The sequence below is a fragment of the Coenobita brevimanus genome, unplaced genomic scaffold (assembly GCF_032717465.1).
Source record: "Coenobita brevimanus isolate Jiangsu-jjx unplaced genomic scaffold, ASM3271746v2 jjx.HiC_scaffold_2151, whole genome shotgun sequence".
NCBI lineage: Eukaryota > Metazoa > Arthropoda > Malacostraca > Decapoda > Coenobitidae > Coenobita > Coenobita brevimanus.
In genome coordinates, this window is record NW_027643052.1 from 3,393 (window position 1) to 28,904 (window position 25,512).

Sequence of the window (25,512 nt, forward strand, 5' to 3'; positions counted from 1 at the left end):
AAAAAGATCATTAGGTGGCTTTAGACATTAGTTTAAAGTGGTTATGGACTTCAGTTTGGTTAGTTTTGGATTTGGGGCAGGTTCCACTGAGTAACAAGCCAAATGGTTTCCTGTACACCAGGAAACCATTTACTACGCTCGGAGGTAACCATATAACCAAATTTTGGCACCTGGTGGTTTAGTGGGTAATTATTGCTCTCCAGTCAGACTGAGCCGGTGAAGGTTTATATCCAAGGGATGGTTGGGGTTGACTGCTCATGTAATGCCACTCAGGGATGAGTGAGACTGGTCACTCTCATCTTAAATGTCGAGACCAACTACCTAGCCCCGGGCTCCTATGTTCCTCTTGGGGCAATGTAGAATTGGATGATGGATGGATGTTAAAGTTACATGTGAGCAATGCTGGTTGGTCACCTGATGTATCCCCAGTGAACCCACATTATAACTGTCCCGGTTTACAATCTTTCAGTTTACAGTTATGTTTTCTGCAACACATCATAATCATATACCGGATCCTGTCTGTAAACTATATGGCCACATTGTTATATCAGTAATAAAGCACATTACAAGAAGACATTAAAATTAACAAAGTATATGGGAGTAGAAGTGTTTATGCAATGACAGGTAGAGCTAAAATGACAATATCGGACAGCTAGTTCTCTGCATTTGTCATATATGGCAACCCTTAATTGGTATTGGATCTAAGATTGTTTGGTTAGCTCAAAAAGTCTGTCAAAGATGAAATTTGGTAAATGGAGCTTTACTGTATATCTGATTTAATATATTCAACATTGTTAACATCACAGAACTGTGGGCCTTGTGCTGTAGCAGAGCTGCACTTGATAAGGGTTGGTTGCACATGAGTGGAGTATCCCATATAAAAAATCAGCTTTATGTGAGCAGATACACCTTATACAACAGTTTATTGTAAAACTTCACTTATAGGCATACAGATCTATTTATGTTTCCTTTTTCACACAAAACATAAATGAACACTTACTGCACTTATGTCTATCATCCTCGTCAGATCCATCAATGCAGTCATTATCTCCATCACATATGTAAATCTTTGGAACACAATTTCCATTGTCACAGGTGAAAAGGTCCCCAAAACATGTGCTGTCCCTCCTGTTCACAGTATTCTCCTGGTTCATCGGCACCATCACCACAGTCGTCATCACCATCACAGTGCCATGTTCCAGGGATGCAACGGTGGTTTGGGCATCTATAGAAGGAAATGTATGGAGGTGCTTCATACAGTGCAGTACATATTGGTTTCATAAACGAACAATTTACAAATACTCTTCATGCTGGCAGCCCTCATTAGGTCAAGTTTTATTTTAAAATATCAATACTTTATTCATACACCTAGTACTTTAAACTGGAGGGAACTGGCAAATCAGCTTTAGAAGTAAGACTGGAACTTTAAGAGGGCCTTATCCAGCAATTGACTGCATACATGATTTAGAAAAGTATATAAAATATGGTGACTTATAACATAAATTTAGTGTACAGGGAGTTGATTTAATGCTAACAATTTCTGGTAAGTTATCTATTAAAAAAAAAAAAAAAAAAAAAAAAATCATCATCATCATCATCATCATCATCTGGACCTCCTTTCCCACCCTAGGGCAGGATGAGGAGTAATAATCTCCAGACAGCCCAAATTTGCCCACTCCAATGGGCCATGCTTCCATTCACTCATCATTCAAGCCCCCGGAATCCTGGCTTTATCTGATACACCAAAAACATTCACCACGTTCTGTAGCGTCACATAAACGTATCCAATAGAGTCAATCCAGACGCTGTCAAGTTAAAAAGGGGTGCCAAATCCCTAATCATGTGCTTCTCCTCAAAATATTCATCCAGCCAGCTCGATCTCTTGTCAGTCCCCAGGCCTCACCGACTTCCAAACCTCTCTTCCACACACACTCATCCACCATATCCCTCCAACTCCTCCTTGGCCTACCTCGCCTTCTCCCTCCTTCATTTTCGCTCAGATATACCTTTTTCACCACTCTATTGTTATCCATTCTCTCCATATGACCATACCATCTCAGTACACTCTCTTTGATTCTGGTGTCCACAAACTTCCTCACTCCACATCTTTCATGAATCACATCATTTTGTATCCAATCCACTCTCTGTACTCCATATACATTCCTCAGCAGTCCCATATCCACTGCTCTCACTCTTGACTTTTCATTTTCATGCCACATCATAGTCTCACATCCATATGTTAAAGTTGGCACTAACACTCCTTCATGTACGCTTTGTGCAGCTGCAACACTCAAGCCTCTGTTTCTTATCAAGGCCTTCATTGCACCAGCTATTTTTCTTCCTTGTGCCACTCTACTTTCAACTTCTTTTGCACATTTTCCTCTCTTTTCTCTCAATGTACCCAAGTATTTGAACTCTCTCACTAATTCCAGTCTCTCTCCATTCACTGTAACATCGCATTGGGTGTCACGTTCTCTCTCAATAACCATCACTTTACTCTTTTCTACATTTACTATCAAGGCATGACACTCACAGACATCACCAACACTCTGCACTGGTTCCTGTCCGGTATTTGCAAGCAGTACTGCATCATCAGCATACAACAAATATGAGATATTCCATCCATCACCGTTCATTACCAACGCCATGCCCCTCTCCATTAATCGTGTTTTTACTTCTCTCATCACCGCATCCATATATATATTGAACAACCATGGGGACATCACACAACCTTGTTGCATGCCCACACTGATCGTGAACCATTCACTTAGATGCCCATTAACCCTTACACATGCTTCTTTACCATCATAAAAGCGATTAATGGCACCTAGCAGCTTATCATCTACACCGTACATGCGCAAAACCTCCCACAATCCTTCTCTGTCTACTTTGTCGTAGGCTTTTTTCAAATCCATGAATGCCATAAACACCTTATAGTCCTTCTCACAAGCCTTCTCCACTATCTGTGTCACTGCAAATATTCGATCCACATATCTTCTGCCACTCTTAAAGTCGCCCTGTTCATCACTCACTAGGACTTCTGATATCTCTCATACTTTCTCTATAATATTTCTTCCATATACCTTCCCAACCACACTCAGTAAGCTTATGCCATGATATTCCTTGCACTTACTTCGCTCACCATTATTTTTGTTCAGGGGTACAATCACAGCCTTTTTCCACACTGCTGGCACAGTTTCACTCATCCATGCCTTCTTACATATCTCCAACAAGCACTTCATTCCACTTTTTCCAGTGCACTTAATTATCTCTGCATACACCTCATCAACCCCAGGTGCTTTCCCATTTTTCAGCTGCTTCACAGCACTCTTCACCTGTGGGAGTGTCATGTTTCCTGGCACTGCATCCTTCTCTTCACACCCCCAAACCATTCCTGTTTACAGTGGCTCTGCTCTCTCTATTCCCATTCATCAGGCTTTCAAAATATTCTTTCCATCTGGTCCTTACTTCATCCCCATGGGTTAATAATCTACCACTTACATCCTTCACATCTTTACATTTCTTTCATTGTTCAGTTCTACATTTCCGCACCTCTTTCCAGAATAACTTCCTATTTTCAGAGTAGTTTTCATTCATTTTTCTTCCTAGATCATCATTTACCTCCTTCTTTTTCCTCTTCACTAGTCTTTTTGAGTGCTTCTTGCTCTCAGTATATTCGGTTCTTATATCAATTGAACCCCTGTCCTGTAACCACTCTACCCACTTCTTCCTCTCTTCTTCCAATGCTTTCTTTACCTCTTCATACCACCATGCTGTACCTTTCTTCTTTGTTGTTACTCTTGCCACACCACACACCACTTTAGCATTCCTAATTAAGCAATCCTTATATGCATTCCCCAAGTGTCCAGATCCATTTCATTCCAGTTCACTGATTCTAACTCCTCCCCTACTTTGGTTCTGTATTAATTTGCCATTTCTTTGATCCTCAGCTTCTCGACTTTCAGTCTTTCTCCCTGACTGCCCCTCTCTCTCCTGGTCCACCTCACTCCTCTCAGCTTGATCTTGCATTACACAATCATATGATCTGACAGACCTCCACATTGTCCTCTCACAGCCCTTGTATCAGAAACCATTCCCATCATCGACCTCTCTGAGTATGTAATCAATCAGGCTTCTTTCAACACGATCCCTGTTCCCTCTATACCATGTTTATTTGTGTGCATGAAATACGAGTTACAAATGCACGACCTCCTTTCCTGACATATATCCTTCAGTCGCTTCCCATTATCTTTTTCTCCTGGTACTCCACTACAACCCATTTTGTTATCCTCAGGACCAGTGCCTACTCTTCCATTCATTTTGCCCATTACGATCACTTATAGCTCCTAGGCATTTCTCCCACTGCTTCATCCAGCTCATCCCAAAACCTGTCTGTCTGTCTCTCACTCTTGTCCTTACACGGTGCATATGCTACAATCACCGCCACTTTCACCTTCTCAAACTTGAACTTGACATACATACACTCTGAGCTGACACATTTGTAATCTCTCATTCCATTCTGCCACACTCATCAACAAGGCAACTCCTTCCTTGCATCTTCCTCACCCATTCATGTCCGATCTTACACATAAAACATCCTCCCACTCCTCCACTTCAAACCCTTTCATCTTTGTTTCACACAATGCCATCATAGCATATCTCGCACTCTTGAACACATTCACCACTTCCACCCTCTCTCTTTCCTCATTCACACCTCACATTCCACATGGTCATGTGAGTCTGCCCATTTGGTTGGGGTCCTCGGCAGGTATTGGGCCCTCTGAGGCTCTCTGAAAAAACAGCCATGATTAAGTGATTTTAGATAGGGGAATCTGAGGGACACTTAACCCATCCGAAAACCCTGGTTATATGGTTATCACCCAGCATAGTACAGTATATGGTTTCCTGTGTACAGGTAGCCATCTGGCTTGTCATTCAGTGTACAGACCATAAGGCATCCCTACACTGAGTGAGTGGATGATGGGCACCCCCATCCACCATCTAAAAAAAATAATTATGGAAAAGATAGTAAGTTGCCGCAAACATTAACCTGAGGCAACAAACATAACTTCTCTGTTCACCTGAAGCTGTTGGGTGGACAGGAGCGGCCAGAGCAATGTAGCAAATCTTCATCTGAGTTGTCACCACAGTCATTATCTCCATCACATAGCCAGAAAGGTTCCACACAGATTGTGGTGTTCTCACACTTCAGGTGATTTGGGGGGCATGTCACCTTTGGACAGCGCTCACTTGTCTCATCTGATGTGTACTTGTCTTTGCAGTCATTTACGCCATTGCATAACTGGAAGATAATACAAAGTTTTTGAGTACTTAGCATTAACAGGCTATACAAAACTTAACTGGTGCTGCGCATTTGCTGGATACTTTACATTATCTGACATTTCAATATACTGTAATATTTATGGCATTTTTTTGATCTTGAAAACCATATGAAAAGATAAACAGGGAAGGATATTGGAAAGTTTTACATATGTAGGGCCTGGATGGAAAACTGAATGCTTTTATGATGGTAGTGAAGCATAACTAAAAGTATGTAAATGTGCTTTCTTTTCATTTACAGCTTCTGACAGTATTGACTCAACTATAGTTAACACTCATGTTTCTGCATCTCTACCTCAGATGCATTAAACTGTCTGGTGTTAGCCAGAGTACAAAACTTGAGTTGAAAACACCATAAAAAGGTGAATGGAAATAGCATTAGCATACTCAGGTTCCTTGTGACTCACTCTCAGTTGCATAAATAGTAGTCATCTGGTGTTAACTAAAATTAAGTACAGTACTGTCGATGATGCCCCATAAGAGTTAAACTTAAACTCAATATAGTGTAACTACATCAAGAACAAAGTCGTAATTTATGTCACCTGAGACATAGGAATACAACGATGGTTTGCACAAGTAAACTCTCCATCAGCACACGGAGGATATTCACAACCTTCCTCATCCGAACCATCACCACAGTCATCCTCGTGGTCACACTTCCACGTGGAAAAAATGCAACGCCCATTCTTGCAACGGAATTCACTAGGACTGCAGGTGTGGTATGCTGTTTTGGAGAGTTATGAGACAGATTAAACAGTAGCAATGGAATCCGCTAGGGCTATAACTGTGGTATGCTGTTTTTGAGAAATATATGGGCTTGAATAATAAGCAATACTTGATCAAACTATAGAAACCATGCATATAGTGACAGTATAAGACTCCAAATTAAGCAAACTCTACTGGTGTTTTCCTATCAAAATAAAAAAATTACTCATCCTCAGCCATATTTTGTAACTACTACTGTACTGTATTTGGAATACAGTATTACATACCACTCTGTTCTTGGTTAACTTAGTGAAATGGCACCAGGATGTCTAACCTTCAAAAAAAATTATTACTCCAACTGGTCTAGTACCGGTATTTCTTTTTAAAATGAACAGTATTGCAGAAATGTACTGTACAGAAGCTACTCATCAAAAAATATATATACTGGTATATTATTAGGATGCCATTTAAGAAATTAGTGTTTAAATCCAACTATTTGATATAGTTGGAGAAAATTAAAATATCTTTTTCAGTGTCTCTAAGCCTACTTAAGTGACTACCTGGTAAGGTTCTTTATTGCATTTACATATGAGTGGGCAATTAAGGCGCTCCAGTCGGATTGAGCCTGTGCAGGTTTCTATCCAAGGGGTGGTTGGGGTTTATAACTCACGTAATGCCACTCACAGATGAGTGAAGCTGGTCACTCTTATCTTTAATGTCAGGACCAACTTGTCTTGCCCCGGGCTCCTGTGCTTCTCATAGCACAACACAGGATTAGATGATGATGATGAAGATGTAAACATTATACGAGTTTTCTGTCCCCACTCAATAATCACACTTTACTCTGGTGCGGTAGTTTAACCATGCTATAAGAGAACACTTAGGCTGTATCTACAGTGCCCTAGCATATTATCAAAATATCATTTTGATGCAGTGTACACTGTACAACAACTGAGCAAAATATCATTCGGAGAAAGATTCTGTTGACACTGGTATATGACAAAGTATGCAACATGGTTAATAAAATGAGTTGTATCTAAAGTATATTTCTCACAGATATGACACAAGTTTACAGTATCACTTCCCTGTATAAGATAAACCATACAAAGTGGCATTCTGGAATAGACGGTCAAATAAGAGATGAACATGAAACATCACACTCTCTTGGAGCTGCTTGCTGTTCTTTCATAATGAAATGTATTTCAGAAAAATGATGTCGCCATCAGTGATGTTCAGTTTCATCCAAGCAGATTATAGTAAATATCAGTACACTTTTATATGATACTATATGTCTTCAAAAATACAGTATAATACTAGTCTCATTAGAATATAACACACTGCATTTACATAATGGATACTTACTACAATAGTTTGTGTCCTCATCAGAGTTGTCCCCACAATCGTCTGAACCATCACATGCCCACAACCGAGAGATACATTTCCCATTTGCACAGTAAAACTTGTTCGCATTGCAGGAATAATTCTGCGGTACGCACATCTTGTTTTCATTCACCAGTTTTAGAGTTGCATTACACTTGCACTCCACCTAAAATGAATACATACATATTTTACTGTTGGGACTGCACAGTACTTTATTACAAAATGATATTAGCTACAAGATACATTTTTATTGTTTGGACTGCTCAGTACTTTATTACAAAAATGAAATTAGCTACAAGAAAGTATATTATCATTTGCATTCATTCTTTCCACTCCCTTCATCCTGTGGGTGACTCTACACTAAGTGACAAGCCAAATGGTTTCCTGTGCACCAGGAAACCATTTACTATGCTGGGTGGTAACCATATAACCAAATTTTGGTGCCTGGTGGTTTAATGGGTAATTATTGCGCTCCAATCGGATTGAGCCGGTGAAGGTTTATATCCAAGGGGTGGTTGGGGTTGATTGCTCATGTAATGCCACTCAGGGATGAGCGAGGCTGGTCACTCTCAACTTAAATGTCGGGACCAACTGCCTAGCCCCGGGCTCCTACGCTCCTCATGGGGCAATGTAGGATTGGATGATGGATGGATGGATGGATTTCCCAAACAGTAATATAGAGGGATACATCTTCAACTGGATTACAGTAAAAATGTGGAGTCATTCAGACACAGTGCAAATATACAGTACATGGAAAATGTGGTATGTATCAAAAAGTTTCATACTGATTCTTAAATTAATGAAAAATGTACATCATCAGGATAAGTAACCTTTTGGTCCGGTCTCATTATAATATTTAATTTTCAACACATGCAGTAAGTCTTTGGTAAATGTTTCCTTTTTCACCACTCTCTTTTTGTAATGAGCTAAGTCCAAAGTAGGTTACAGAAAAAATGCTTCTTAAGAGTTCCATTGCTACCAATAAAGCAAATGTTCCAGTTTCTCTCACCCTGGGGTATCAGCTAGAAGGAATAAGTTATGGTATTTTGGAACAAACACCAAATATATAATGAAGACTCCTTATATATTACCCTACCTTATTATCAGTACTGGGATGACATGACTGGGCACATCCTCCATTATTTATTTCACACAGGTTGGTCTCACATTTCTGACGATCTGCAGAAAATACATGAATGTCTCTTGGAGATTCTTCTAATCGCTTCACCATCTCCACCATGTTGCCTCCTGTGTACTTGTCTGCTCGGAACACCCCACGCAGCTGAAGGTCTGTCCAATAAATGTAGTGTCCATGGACAGTGATGGCGAAAGGGTAGATTGTTGCAGAAATCAACACCTAGGTTGGAGAAAGTGACAGATATCAAATGACAGAACATGGGAATAAAAAGAAAAAAAAATGTGACTCTACCTTTGCTTACCAATACATCTGAAGCAAAAATGAATAATGAGGGAATTCAATTAATTAGCAGAAAGAAAAAATAAGAAGAAGAAAATTCATCTGCTAGTAGCAAAATGACAAAAAATAAGATTAAATGAATTCAGCCTCTCCTAAGGTTATTTATATAAAATAACAAGTATGCATTCTCACACACCATCAATATGGCAGATACATCTGAATTAAGTCAAGGCTTAAAATTTTTATCAGTACACCAGACAGCCATAACTTGAAAAAATGTAATATTAATCAGTCAGCTCATACTAACCTCTCTGTTGGTTCCATTAAGATAAGACCTTTCAATCTTTTCCTTCACAGCATCGGTCCAGTAAAGCATCTCATCTTCATAATCAATAGCCAGACCACTGGGCTGTGAGAGATCGTCAATTATAATTTCCTTGAATGAACCTGCCATCGTGGTGCGGTAGATTTTACCAGCTGTACCAAATCTCCCCCAGTCAGTATAGTACATATGCCTGCGAAGGTAATATCATCATCATCATCATCATCAAGTAAGCATTATCACTATCAACATCCTATAATTTTTTCCTACACAGGGAGTTCTTCCTCATTTATCCTTTATCTCACTGGCATAGTGAGTAAGTGATAGCTCTGTATACATCTGTCTGCACATTGTACAGTCCATCTACTCAGGCTGTAACTTTTGAAAAGTCTTGGCTGAGTAACCTCATGTTTTATACGTTGCTATGGTAGTTATTGACCATAACCAAGTTGAACTCAAATACAAGTCACTGGTGGAAGGTCAAGGTCACTAGAATGAACCAAAATATGTATCCCACCAGGTTGCTGGCATCTTGAGGGCATTCTAAATAAAGTGGGCTCACACAGTGTGCGAGAGATTGGGTAGTCCTGGTCCTCGCGCAGTGTGAAATCACTCACTGAGAATACGTAATCTTATGGGAAAGATAACATATGGGTGGTACCCCTCATACCTTGACATTTTATGGTCCTGAGAGACATAATAAAGGTCAAATTTTTCAGACATTGTACTACAGATATATCTACAATAACAAAAATATGAGCAGTCACCTTAACAACAGTAGACAACAGGCCTGATGGACTTAAATAACAGGGGTTCTGAGACAAGGCAACACTTACAGCCCCGCACTCTCCGCCGCACCTTCCGCCGCACCAACACTTCCCTCCACAGACTCCTCCTGAACACCTTCCCCAGGAGCCTCTAACTCACTCAGTTCGGCCAGAAACCTCTCAAAGTCCAACGCTGACACATCTGACATTGCATCCTCTTCATCCTCAACAGGAACAGGATCAGACGATGTAGCTGGTTTTCACTAACTTGAGCCCGCTGTGTGTAACTTGTAATAAGCATCTGTCTTCTCCTGTTTATTTCTTGCCTGTGCCTGTCTGTGTAGAAACAGAAAACTTTGTCAATACCAACAAGAACCTCCTCCGTTCTTTGGTTGCTGACTTCCTGTTCCTTCACCTCTTCTTTGAGCTTATCCACGGCAGCAAGGATCTTGCTTATTCTTGACATACACAGCTCCATCCTGCCCTGCATCACACTAGGCTGCTCAACTTGACTCTGCCTGGCGCTGGGCTCTGTGTCAGCCTCGTCCATCTGTTGCAAGACTTCCTCGGGAGGCTGTTCCTAGTAGCAGCGTGCACTTCCCGTATGTCCACCAACGTAACATCCTCGAAACGTGGTAGAGCTTGTGCTGCTGTCAGTGTTACTGCCTCAGCCTCGGCCAGTGGTTGAATGGCCGTCTTGTGGTTCGTGCATAAGTGAGGCACGAGCAGTCGCCACGCACGGTTCACCATTGCAGGTGTTATTGGTGCCATGCTTGTAGGAGAAAATCAACCGCATCCTTCATTGTGAAATGATGCCAAAATGCCTCAACAGTCAGGTAACCTGTGGTGGGTTGGGAGACGGCTGTGCAGTAGAATGCCCGGGAATTTCTGCGCATCAACATCACGACACGTGATGATGGATGTGTTGTGTGTGGGGGGGGGGTTGCGTACTAATGGAAAATGGTGTTTTTGAGCCATTCCTTGCCTCAACCTTGTGTTTTGTGAGGTTGGCTCACGCATTCAAGGTTTTTGGTTATTAATTTTGGTCACTCGAGCACAATGCGATATGCGGACTCTGAGCTCGCGCAGTAGGTAAGCCCACTGTAAATCTATTTTTGTCCTGTAATTTTTTTAGATGTTCAAGCATAAACACACACAAACAAGCTTCCAAATATATAAATTAACAAACCATGGTCACTGGAGTTCTCTTTCACCTTCAGCAATGTAGGTGGGAAAAAAAAAATTAAGTTGCAGCAGCTTTCAGCAGAGCTCAGTAAAATTAGCAATACATTCATTCAGTCATTCCTTTAGCCATTAATCTTGTCTGTTTACAGAACAGTATTTCATTTTTAATACAACATAATTATTCTATTCCGTTCAGGAACCACTGTTTGCAATGAAGGTGTTTATCTCCACTTACCACTTCTTTTCCATGACAATACATATTTTACATTATTCTCTCTACTGTTAAGTACTTATTTTCAGGTCAAACAAGAACTCTCACTGTGTTAATTTCTTCATCATCATCATCATCATTCGGACCTCCTTTCCCACCCTAGGGCAGGGTGAGGAGTAGCAATGTCCAGACAGTCCAAATTTGCCCAGTCCAATGGGCCATGTTTCCATTCACTCACCATTCAAACCCCCAGAATCAATGTTCTATCTGACACGCCAAAAATGTTCACCATGTTGTGTAGCTTCACATACACACATCCAACAGAGTCAATCTGGATGCTGTCAAGTTAAAAAAGGGTGCCAAATCCCTGATCATGTGCTTCTCCTCAAAATATTCATCCAGCCAGCTCAATCTCTTGTTAGTCCCCTAGCTTCACCAACTTCCAAACCCCTCTTCCTCACACACTCATCCACCATATCTCTCCACCTTCTTCTTGGCCTACCTTGCCTCCTCCCTCCTTCAGATTTGCTCAGATACACCTTTCTCACCACTCTATTGTTATCCATTCTTTCCACATGACCATACCTTCTCAGTACACTCTTTTCAATTCTGGTGTCCACAGACTTCCTCGCTCCACATCTTTCACGAATCATACTATTTTGTATCCTATCCACTCTCTGTACTCCACATACATTCCTCAGCAGTCCCATTTCCACTGCTTTCACTCTTGACTTTTCATTTTCATGCCACACCATAGTCTCACATCCATATGTTAAAGTTGGCACTAACACTCCTTCATGCAAGCCTCGTGCAGCTGCAACACTCAAGCCTCTGTTTCTTATCAAGGCCTTCATTGCAACCAACTACATTCCTTCCTTGTTTCACTCTACTTTCCACATCTTTTGCACATTTTCCTCTTCAACAGTTCTACCCCAGTATTTGAACTCTCACCAATTCCAGTCTCTCTCCATTCACTGTAACATTGCACTGGGAGTCACCTTCTCTCTCAATAACCATCACTTTACTCTTCTATATTTACTCTCAAGGCGCAACACTCACAGAAATCAGCAAAACTCTGCACTAGTCTACCGAGTTCTTGTCCAGTATTTGCAAGCAGTACTGCATCACCAGCATACAACAAATTTGAGATATTCCATCCATCACCATTCATTACCAATGCCATGCCTCTCTCCATTACTTGTGTTTTTACTTCTTTCATCACCCCATCCATATACAGTATATATTGAACAACCATGGGGACATCACACAACCTTGTTGCATGCCCACAATGATCGTGGAACCATTCACTTAGATGCCCATTAACTCTTACACATGCTTCTCTACCATCATAAAAGCTATTAATGGCACCTAGCAGCTTATCATCTACACCGTACATGTGCAAAACCTCCCACAATCCTTCTCTGTCTACTTTGTTGTATGATTTTTTTCAAATCCATGAATGCCATAAACACCTTATAGTCCTTCTCACAAGCCTTCTCCACTCTCTATGTCACTGCCAATATTCGATCCGCACATCTTCTGCCACTCCTAAAGCCACTCCGTTCATCACTCACTAGGACTTCTGATATCTCTCTTACTTTCTTTATAATAATTCTTCCATATACTTTCCCTACCACACTTAATAAACTTCTGCAACGATAATTCTTGCACTCACTTCGCCCACCTTTATTTTTGTACAGAGGTACAATCACAGCCTTTTTCCACACTGCTGGCACAGTTTCACTCATCCATGCCTGTTTACGTATCTCCAACAAGCACTTCATTCCGCTCTGTCCACTACACTTAATCATCTCTGCATACACCTCTTTAACCCCAGCTGCTTTCCCATTTTTCAGCCACTTCACAGTGCTCTTCACCTGTGCAAATGTCATGTCTCCTGGCACTGCATTCCTTCTCTTCACACCCCCAACACCAGTCAAGTTTACAGTGACTCTGCTCTCTCTATCCCCTTTATCAGACTCTCAAAATATTCTTTCCATCTGGTCCTTACTTAATCACCATGGGTTAATAGTCTACCACCTGCATCCTTCACACCTTCACATTTCTTTCCACTTTCACTTCTACATTTCTGCACCTCTTTCCAGAATAACTTCTTATTTTCAGAGTAGTTTGCATTCATTTTTCTTCCTAGATCGTCAATTATCTCCTTCTTTTTCCTCTTTGCTAGTCTCTTTATGTGCTTCTTCTATCTGTCTATCTGTTGCCAGATGCCTCAATCCCGTTTGGGGTGGCCACAAACAAAACGCCTCCACGTCGCCCTGTCCCCCGCCATTTCACTGCCCTGCTCCCAACTCACACCCTCCTCTCTCATATACCTCTCCACCCCCTCCCGCCATCTCATCCTCGGCCTCCCCCTCCCTCTTCCCCCCTCCACCTCACTCACATACACTCTCTTCGTCAGTCTTTCACCCTCCATCCTCTCCACATGGCCAAACCACCTCAGTGTGTTCCTCATAACGCTTCCTATCACATCCACATCCACACCACCACGCTTCTTGCTCTCAATATATTCATTTTTTTTTTTCAACTGAACCCCTGTCCTGTAACCACTCTAGCCACTTCTTCCTCCCTTCCTCCACTGCTCCCTTAACCTCCTCATACCAACATGCTGCATCTATCTTCTTTGTTGTTACTCTTGCCACACCACACACCACTTTAGCATTCCTAACTAAGCAGTCTTTATATGCATTCCACAGGCTGTCCATATCCATTTCATTCCAATTCACTGATTCTAACTCCTCCCCTGCTTTGGACCCGTATTCACCTGCCATTTCTTTGATCCTCAGCTTCTCGACTTTCAGTCTTTCTCCCTGACTGCTCCTCTCTTTCCTGGTCCACCTCACTCCTCTCAGCTTGATCTTGCATTACACAATCATATGATCTGACAGACCTCCACATCGTCCTCTCACAGCCCTTGTATCAGCAACCATTCCCAGCATCAATTTCTCTACGAGCACGTAATTAATCAGTCTCCTTTCAACACGATCCCTGTTCCCTCTATACTGTACCATGTTTATTTGTGTGCATGTTTGTGTTTGAAATACGAGTTACAAATGCATGACCTTCTTTCCAGACACATATCCTTCAAGTTAAGCTTCCCATTATCATTTTCTCCTGATACTCCATTACAACTCCATTATGTTGTCCTCCAGGACCAGTGTCTACTCTTCAGTTCATGTCGCCCATTACAATCACTTTATAGCTCCTGGGCATTTCTCCCACTACTTTATCCAGCTCATCCCAAAACCTGTCTTTCTTTCTCTCACTCCTGTCCTCACACGTTGCATATGCGACAATCACCATCACTTTCACCTTCTCAAACATGAATTTGGCACATACACCTCAAGCAGACACATTTGTAATCTCTCATTCCACTCTGCCACACCTCATTAATTTCTTGACCATATAAAGCTGTGGCACTGCCACAGCAAAAGTAATGTGATACACAGCTTGCCGGGGAATACAGTATCAGATTAAAACAGGAAAATATTCTGCCTTACACAACTCCCGTATTTCTTCCATTTAGTTTATTTACTGTGTATGTAAGCAAAGTTGAAAGAAAAGGTGTGGGTGGCTGAAAAGAATATATGATATGGTGATATTAGAATGCAACCTAAGGATGCTGCAGAAACAAAACACTGTATCAACATCAACTACTGGTAATCATAATCATGATGATTAGTCTCTGCTTGATCACCATCCATGGCTGAAAAGAATATATGGTATGGTGATTCGAGAAAGCAACTCATGGATGCCAAGAAAGCAAAAACTAATCATCAGCTAATCCTAATGATGATAATTTATCTTTTGCTTCATTTGCATCCTTTCTCACATCACCATATCATGCAATCTTCTTTTCAGCAGGCCATATTTTTTCCTTTAATGTCACTTCTCATACAGTAAAGTTTTTGCTACCTAGCAACTATTTCCCATATCCAGCATCATACAAAAAGCACTTGCACACTCAGTTTTATGAGCATTCTTACTTTATACCTGCATATATATTTCATATTTTACCTTTTGTAAGCAGCCTAAACACCAGCAGTGGAACCTTCTAAACCGTGGTTTTATGGTACTGGAGCGCACGCCTTGATTTGAGAATTCCGCGATTTAGAAATAACTGATCTTATGGGGGAAATTACTTATGGGTCTGTCATCTCTGAAAAGTTGCCTCCCTTACCCCTAAACCTACATCAGACTGGTCACAAGTGAACACTAAGAACCTTCATGCTTCGTGTGGAAGGGAAGTGCTGTGATTGGCTTACAGTAAGTGCTATGCTTGAATATGACCGGTTTGGTAATAACCACGTATGACTACTATTAATTTATGCCCAAGTAGACGCATGGACTCGAGGAAATTGTGGCACGTATTACACGAGGCATCGTAAAAGCAACACTTTTGGTGACTGCATCCGCGAATTTTGTGTAGATTCCATGATGTTGGGAACCTGCATGATGTTGCCGCATATTATGAATCTGCTATTAAGAAATGCAAGATTTAGGAGATTCCACTGTATAACTGCATCATATACATTTCAATAACACACATTTATAATTTCTTATATTCATCCCATACTTTTGCTGTAAACCTACACAAGTAGTAATCGTACTCTCCTTCGTGATAAATATATAAACTATGGCAAACGAAAACTTCAGTTCAGCACTAATGGCAGTAACAAGGAAAGTTTGGAAGAATGTAAGTGCAAATTATGTTAACAAAGCAGTTTCATCAGTTACATCAGTAAATGGCTAAAACGTACCCTCTGCATGGATCCAGTACAATGGCACGTGGGCGTTCCACTTGAACAATCATTACTATGTGGGACCCATCAGGAATTCATTGCATAAATACTGTTGTTTGCAGAATCTGTCCAATATATTTTCTTTGATGTCCAGTCATATGCAATGCCTTCAGGATTGATGCGTTGATCAAGAATGACAGATATGTCATCTTTGGATGGGGAGGAGCTAGGTAGTTTAGCAATTTTGGTGTCAGGTCTAATCTGAGTATAAACCAGTTGCTTATTGGTATAATCAAAGTCAATCCCAACAACATTTGTCAATTCACCAACTGTTTCAAAAGGTATGGTGTTGCCTCTTTGGCGTAAGTGACAAGCTGCGAATTTCTGTTCTTGTTGTGAAAACAAGAAATTCTTTAGAATCCTCACAGGTTCGCTTGTCCTCGGCTAGAACTCCTGAGGCACATGCACATGTGAATCTGGCAATGTTGGGCTGGTCAGCAGGGAAGGAGAAGCACAATTGTGCACAACCACCATTACCTAGTCTTGTGCATGGAGTGTCACCCTGCAAATAAATAACAATACCTGTATTGTATAGTGATTACCTTCTTAATGCAATCATATCACTTGTCAGATTGTTTCTGATGAATTTATAACTAGTGATGAAGGGTAAAACAATTAAAAATATGGCACTGCATGAGATTTTATAACTGTCACTCCTAGCTTTACGTTATAATATTGAAACTTCAAGAGTACTGGTAATAAACTAAAAAGTTAAACAACAATTATATACCCACTGAAACATGCATGCTGTATCAAGTAGCTGCAGAAGCACTGTGTTGTGACTGCACAGTAAATGCATGAATAAGGTGACAAGATGTTGGAGTATGAATATAGAGAAGAAAGCACCAAGAGGGAGACCTAAGATGTTCTGGTAACGAGGTCCTACAATATGACCTCAGGATTAGAGGATACCGTCAGAGATCAAGAAGAATGGAGAGCTGTCATCAGATGACTGATGCTCACATATGCATGCATGTTAAAGAAAAGCTTAAAAAATGAACAAGTTAGAAAACTCTTGTATAAAACTGGTAATTTAAAGACTGAAAATCAAGGTAAAAAACACAGAAACATTCCACATACTCACACTAACCTTTGAAGGCTGATTGCTGACATCAAAGATGGCAATGTCCCTCAAGCTGGCCATGTTTGACTTAAAACGCTCTGGCTGCGTGGTGTTGCCTGGATACTTGGAGGCACGGAATATTGTGGCAAGGTTGCGGTCAATCCAGTACACATGGTTGTTGTACAGAGCCAGGCCCATGGGGTTTGGAAGATTTCGGCGGATGAATTGCCTGTTCCCACCTATTGAAGCTGACCTGAAATTAGTCATAAGCATAAATAACATTCCAGAATATATATAGATACTTTTTTAAATAACAGAACAGAGGAAGGAAAAACAAACGAATAAAAAAATAATCCATACACCAGATTACTGGCATCCTCCATTCATAAAATATCTGTAAAAGTTGGACTTAAACAGCTGTAGGTTGAAGTTTTGGGGGAAACAACTCTGGGGAAGCGAGTTACAGAGAGATGCAGTTCAGGGAACAAAAGAATTCTGATAGGCAGAAGTTCTGCAATATGGATGTGTGACATTCCAGTCACGAGCATTACCAGTTGCCTGTGTAGCATGAGGGAAGGCGTGGAGAGGTGGCACAGTGGACGCAACTTTGTCTGAGCATTTGCCATAAAAATGTCTGTAAAATAAGACAAGGGAGGCCACATTCCTTCTTACTTGTAGGGGAGGTAGTTTATTTATAATAGCAGGGTTATTAATAATTCCAACAGCTTTGTTCTGAATTTTGTCTAGTTGTTTTAAAGAAACCTCTCCACATCCATTCCACAAGGGTGAGCAATATTCAAGCAGAGAGCACACACATTTAAAAATAATGAAACGAACTACCAGTAGCTACTGGTGAACCATAATCAATACTAATGATAAGACAGTATGGTAAATTTTTCTGTACAGGAACAGCTCGTGGCAAGAGATAGCATGAGTTCTTCACTACCATATCATCACATACAACTTCATGCTTAATAACCATCTGACATTTTTCCTGATTGTCTTCTGGCCAACAAAATATCTACTGTAATTATCGATTCCCAACAGGTATTCATGCTGATATACACATCCATCCATCCATCATCCAATCCTACATTTCCCCAAGAGGAGTGTAGGAGTCTCGGCTAGCAGTCTCGACATTTAAGATGAGAGTAACCAGCCTCACTCATCCCTGAGTGGCATTCCATGAGCAATCAAACCCGGCCACTCCTTGGATATAAATCCCCACTGGCTCAATCCGACTGGAGCGCAATAATTACCCACTAAACCACCAGGTGCCAAAAATTTGGTTATATGGTTACCCTCCAGCATAGTAAATGGTTTCCTGGGTGTACAGGAAACCATTTGACTTGTCACTCAGTGTAGAGTCATCCACAGGTAGAAGGAAAAGGAAAGAATGAAGGAAAGAAAAGACAGAAGAGAGACTGTAAAGTCACTCGTAGGCAGAAAGACAAGGAAAGAATGAAGGCTAGAAAGACAGAAGAGGATGGAAGGAAAGAAGGATGGAAGAGAGGAAAGGGCAGACACCCATGAGCAGCAATACATCAAGTGAGTGGATGGTATTGCTGCTCTCGGGTGTCTGCCCTTTCCTCTCTTCCATCATTCTTTCCTTCCATCCTCTTCTGTCTTTCTATCCTTCATTCTTTCCTTGTCCTTCTGCCTACGGGTGACTTTACACTCCCTCTTCTGTCTTTCCTTCCTTCATTCTTTCCTTTTCCTTCTGCCTGTGGGTGACTCTACACTGAATGACAAGCCAAATGGTTTCCTGTACACCAGGAAACCATTTACTATAATGGGTGGTAACCATATAACCAAATTTTGGCACCTGGTGGTTTAGTGGGTAATTACTGAGCTCCAGTCGGATTGAGCCGGTGAAGGTTTATATCCAAGGGGTGGTTGGGGTTGACTGCTCATGTAATGCCACCCAGGGATGAGTGAGGCTGGTCACTCTCATCGTAAATGTCGAGACCAACTGCCTAGCCCGGGGCTCCTACGCTCCTCTTGGTGCAATGTAGGATTGGATGATGGATGGATGGATGGATGGTATATCAGCATGAATACCTATTGGGAATCGATGAATACAGGAGATATTTTGTTGGCCAGAAGACAATCAGGAAAAAATGTCAGATGGTTATTAAGCATGAGAAGTGTGTGATGATACGGTAGTGAAGAACTCATGCTATCTCTTGCCATGAGCAATATACATGTCCAATTAATCTGGGAGTCAAGTGGAGTACTCTTCTTGGTTCATTGGCCATGTAGTGGACTGAAATCCTACAGGGTCATGATCTAATTCTCCCTTCTGACTTGGTTAACTTGTCATGTTTCATTTGGGTTATTACACTTAAGTCTTGTATGCTCATAAAAGCAAATGATGATAACAAGATAAACTATATCTATCTACTGCCAGATGACTTAATCCCGTAAGAGCTGGCCACAGACAAATCGCCTCTATGTCCCCCTGTCCCCCGCCATTTCACTGCCCTGCTCCCAGCTCACACCCCGCTCTCTCCACTCCATCCCTCCATCTCAACCTTGGACTCGCCCTCCCTCTGCCCCCTCCATCTCACTCACATTTACTCTCCTTTGTCAGTTGCTCGCTCTCCATCCTTTCCACATGGCCAGAACACCTCAATGTGTTTCTCCTAATGCTTCTTATCACATCCACGTCCACACTACAACGCCCCTTCACTTCCTCATTTATCAGTCTCTCCATGTGAATCCACATTCTCCTCTGAAATAACTCTTTTCCACTGCTCTCACTCTTGACCTGTGTCCCTCCAACAAGCTCCAAGCTTCACTTCCATACATTAAAGTTGGTATCACAATACTGTCATGCAGTAACTTTTTCACTTTCATGCTCACTTCCCTGTTTCTTATCACTGCCTTCAAAGAACCAGCAACCTTTCTTCCTTGTTGCAACCTTTCAAGCATTTCACCTTCTAAACTTCCATCCTTACTCATCACACTACCCAAGTACTTAAATGTGCTCATATTTTCCATTTCCTCCTCATCGAACCTCACTGTACATTCACTGACTTCACCTCACTCAAAGACCATAACTTTACTCTTCCCTACGTTCAACTTTAGATTCTGTTTCTTACACATTCTCCGAAACTCATTCACCAAGCCTTGCAGCTCCCCTTTGTCTTCACTTAGCACAGAGTCATCTGCAAACAACAGTACAGGAAGTTTCCACACACTGCCCTCTGTCATTAGGGCCACCCCAACATCCACTGCCCTACCTTGTATCTTTTTTATACCCCATCCATATACAGATTGATAAACAATATTTGAATATGAGTAGAATGCTAAGTAGGGTACATACTTTCAAGCGAGAGAGGAAAGACAACAGCCACTGGGTACGGTACTTACCTTACTGATAGCATCCAGTGCAGAGTCAACCCAATATACATCATGCGTAAACATATCAATGGTTAGATCACGTGGGTTGCTGATTCTGGAGGTCACTATAGGCTTCCAATTGCTGCCATTAAGGTAAGAGTAGCCAATCATAGGGAACTGTCCGTAGTCAAGCCAGTACAGGTATCTAGGGGAAGTTGATAAAACAGTAAAATGCAGTAAATCTTTTTTATATGTTACCCTTTGATGTTCTTTCTTGCTATTAAGACCTCAGTAAATTAGAAAAGATTGCAAATTATAGATCAGTTGCTGTCTATGAATCTGACTTGCCAGTTTCTTCCAATTTACAGTACCAGTTGTATGAAAAAAGTCAGGACACACTGGGTCACACCCCCAATATATATATATATATATATATATATATATATATATATACTGTACATATATATATATGTCATAATGTACTGAGGTAGACCGCTATAAATAATTCATCATCATCATCCGAATCCTACTTCCCACTATGAAATGGGATGGGCAGGATCCAGAAATGCAATTACAGGATGAGAATTATAAATAGAGTACTCTGTGAAATAGGCCTCATATCAATTCACTCATCATTCAAGCCTTCAGTTCTGGGGGATCTGCATCACAGGCAAACAACATACAGTACAATCCCAGCAATCCGGTATCCAGACAAACGGAATACTCAGAACAACGGGAAAATTCAAGGGCTGGTAAAAATGTCAGTAAGTTATAACTGTGCGCCAATTTGAATGGACCGCCAAACCGCCGTTTGATTGTGTCACGCGAGGCTGGGGGAAGTCAGACAAAGCGAGGTGAAGGCGTTTCCGGCTGATGTAAATCCCTAGCAAATCCTCTTAACCACCCTTCCTCTCCCCCTCTTTCCCCTACTTGAATTCAGTCATCCTCCACACCCTCCAAAAATCACCAGTCTGCGTTTTGCCACCAGACAGTAAACAAGGTCTCTTTCTATTGTGTTCCTCTGATAGACGGTAATTTGTACACTCCAAAATGCCTAAAGTGCAAACTAAACATAAGCGTATTGTGCTTACCTTGAAACAGAAGCTGGACATATGCAACAGACTTGAAAAAGGCGAACATTATAAAACACTAATGGCTGAATATAAATGTTAATAGGAATGAAAGTTTACTTTGTTGGAAGAAAAATAAATAAACAATATGCCTGCATTTCATACGTACATCATTTATTTTATTTTCTGCAAAACAGCTGAGTGGCGGGTGAGGGGGTGGAGTGATGGAGGTCAGGTAGGGAAGAAGAAGAACAGTCGGAAACGTAAACAAACTCACGTGGGGGCACAGGTGTTGTGATAATTCTACAGTGCAGTCTTAACACATCATCAGTTCACTAATAAATGTTCAAGCTTTTATTTCTTTATTTCATTTTTCAATTTTTATGAGTACAGTACATATAATGAATACAGTAATTCGGTAAACAATGGACTGGTGTAATTTGCAGTACTGCAAATTGCTAGACATTGCACACGTGCGTTATGACCATGGTGTGTGTTTACAAGGCAGTTTTTCAGGCGGAATCTCTTAGTGTAACCCCTAATGTGACTGGTGAGTACCTGAACTGTATTTACTGCTGTGATAGCCTTTGTATAGATTTGACTTGAAAATCAGAAATACGGGAAAAATCTGTAACCGGGAAGGTAAATTCCCCAAGCCACCCGGTTAACTGGGATTGTACTGTAGTAATTGCATCTTACCTATAACAGTAGCAAGAAACAGAGTTTTAACAGTGAAAATCGACTACATACAAAGCAATTACTGGACAAGTATAGCTTTACCACTCTTCTCTATGATATTAAATTTGCAAAGGGGTTATAGCTTTCACAAAGATGGTAAGTCCAGCCTCTGTGTACTATATCCACTCTTTATAAAATACTGATACCTTTTGATTGGATTAACTGCAAGCTCCCTTGGTGAATCCTTGGTCAAACTCTTGAGCACCATTCTGTTAGTCCCATCCAACCATGAGACTTCCACAAAAGTCTCATGGGGAAACACATTTGTGAAGTACATGTTATTTGCTATCCAGTCAATGGCAATGCCACGAATACCATTAGGAACCAATTCCCTCAGTTACAACTCCCTCACGGTCAGAGCCATTGGGTCTTGAACGATAGATACCATTAAAGCCACCTTGGTTGAACTCAATCCAGTAAATATACTTCTTGGAGTAGTGGTAATCCACATGCAGGATGTTATGGCCTGTAACAGTGATGATGTCAATCATTAATGCATGAAATTATACTAGTACAACATTGCAGTTTCTTTTCTGTGATTTCATTTAATCTTTGGGAAGCTATTATTCACACACAACACAAATGTCAGTATTCACAGAGATTAAAAATTCAACACTCATAATAGTAATATATATCTCTAAAGGTACCATACTGAAAACAATGAAGAAAAATATATGCAACACATCAAGTATGTTAAGTTATAAAAATTCATCAGTCAATTATATGAATCATCTAAGAGTTAGACTGTACTTAGGACCTCACCAGAGCCAGCTACAGGCGTCATGGCCTCTCCTGCTCCATCCAGGCTATACCCTCGCATTATTTCCAGCTGGGACACGATAGCAAACTTATCATAAGGTTTGCAGGCCTTCTCCCCATCTGCCTTGTAGCCAGTAGTACAACGGCAGGCTCGTTGCTTGCTTCTCTTTGGTATACAGATATGTGCACATCCACCATTGCCAACCATGCAAGGATTTGAGTTTATAACTGGAAAGATGATCAGATAAATTTAGCAGTGAATGCATTTGAAAAGTTTTTGCTAACTAATTAACAAACTTTAAATATATGTAATGTACTGTGTTTTTGTTGTTCAGCCCCTGTTTGAGCAGATCCATCAACCAAGGCAGGCAACTGCCTCTGCAGGGCCATCCTATGCATAGGATTGATGCTCCATTGTGGTAGACAGCTCCTTGCCACAGCAAGGCACAGGGAAAGTGGAGATTTGGTTCCCGGGTGGATGATGCATTTGCATCTCTACACCGGGTTAACGAGAGCACCATAGCAGACTCCACATCATACTGTTAGGGTATTTGGTTATATGGTTACCACCTGCAGTGGAAATGGTTTCCTGGGTTACAAGGAACCATTAGGCTTGTCACTAAGTGTGCAGCCACCTGAAGTGGAATGAAGAGTAATGAAAGTGACATGAAAGATGGGAGAAATAGGAAAAGTGGAGGGCAAACAAAGAAAAAGAATGATAAAGGTGAGGGAGGAAGTAGGTAAAATAAAGTATTCATATCCACCTGCTTCACATCTGGAATAAGATGGACATTAAAGGTCAGGTGCCAAGTGCCATGAGATGGCAAATAGTTATTTCTTTGTTGGTGCACCATGGAAACAAGGACTCCTGGGCTGTAAGGAAGGAAATGATTGGTCCATGTCCATGCCCTTATTCACATAATAGTTGTAGTAGTAGTAACAGTAGCAGCAGTAGTAATAGTAGTAGTAGTAATAGTAGTAGTACTAGTACTAGTACTACTACTACTACTGATAATAATATACTAATAATAATAATAATAATAATAATAATAAAAGTATTTAGGTCTTTTACTCAACGTGGCTGATTATCTTCCCATAAAAATGTTTCCTAACTTTCAAACATTAAAGTAAATGACATTTATAACCAAACATCAGATAATAAATGAGATCATCAAACAACTATATGTCAACAACAGTTGCAAAAATGTCAGGTGTTACAAGGATGTTTCTTAACCATATGTTCAGTGTAAGTTTGCTCTGGTATAATTGAAACATCAGAAGTCCATCCATCCATCCATCATCTAATCCAGTGTTGCCCCATGTGAAGTGCAGGAGCCTGGGGCTAGGCAAATTGGTCCTGACATTTAAGATGAGAGTGACCAGTCTCACTCATCCCTGAGTGACATTACATGAGCAATAATTCCCAAAGACCTCCTGGATAGAAACCTGCACAGGTGTAATGCGATTGGAGCATCTTAAATGCTCACTAAACCACCAGGTGCCATAATTTGGTTATGTGGTTACCACCCAGCATAGTAAATGGTTTCCTGGTGTACAGGACACCATTTGGCTTATCACTCAGTGCTGAATCACCCATAATCAGAAGGATGAGGAAAGAATGAGAGAAAGAAAGACAGAAGAGGAAGGATGGAAAAAGGAAGAAGGAGAGGAAAGGGCAGGCACTCAAAAGCAGCACTACATGGGTGAGTGGATGGAAAGCATTCCCACCAACCATAAAAATCAGAAGTAAAGGCTAATATCCAGTGAATAGTGCAGTGCCTGTATGTTGAAAAGAATGGTGCAACCACATGCAGCTCCTTAGGCAGCAGCTAAGTAAACATCACAAATATTTCTCTACGCATCAGCACAAAGGCAACTGTAAAACTCTTTCTCCTTGCGTATACTCCATAACTGTACCTTGCTGTCTAACTTGTAATATATCTCTCATATTTCTTCTCATATGCTCACTAATGCAACAGCAGCTAACCTTTCCCCCTGAAGGCCATCACTATATCATTACATTCTAACAGATGATAGGGATTATATATTCTTCCATAATCTGTTCCAAGTTTCTAATTTTCCTTTCTTATCCTAAAGCACAACTGTTTGGTCACCAAACATGAGTACTGACAATTTCTTTAACACTTTCAGGAACATCACCTGCATCTATCTGATAAGTAAAGTCAGGCCTCAATATACACTACATTGGTTTGATACCATAAGCAATAAATTGATAAAATGAGAACTAATAATTGTACTGATTTCTGCAATAATGATGGCAAAATTTGCTTATAAAATAATTGTGGTGGCTGTACATGATGATCCTTTGCATACACAGTGCCTCCCATGCAAACTGACAGTCAGACTTTGAGCCAAGATGGTCGCCC

General features: G+C 40.9%; 2 pseudogenes; both read right to left on the bottom strand.

The window, feature by feature from the left end:
• Positions 1 to 1,000: 1,000 nt before the first annotated feature.
• Positions 1,001 to 17,438, bottom strand: LOC145389796 (low-density lipoprotein receptor-related protein 2-like; annotated as a pseudogene).
• Positions 17,439 to 17,452: 14 nt separating this feature from the next.
• Positions 17,453 to 23,353, bottom strand: LOC145389797 (low-density lipoprotein receptor-related protein 2-like; annotated as a pseudogene).
• Positions 23,354 to 25,512: the final 2,159 nt, after the last annotated feature.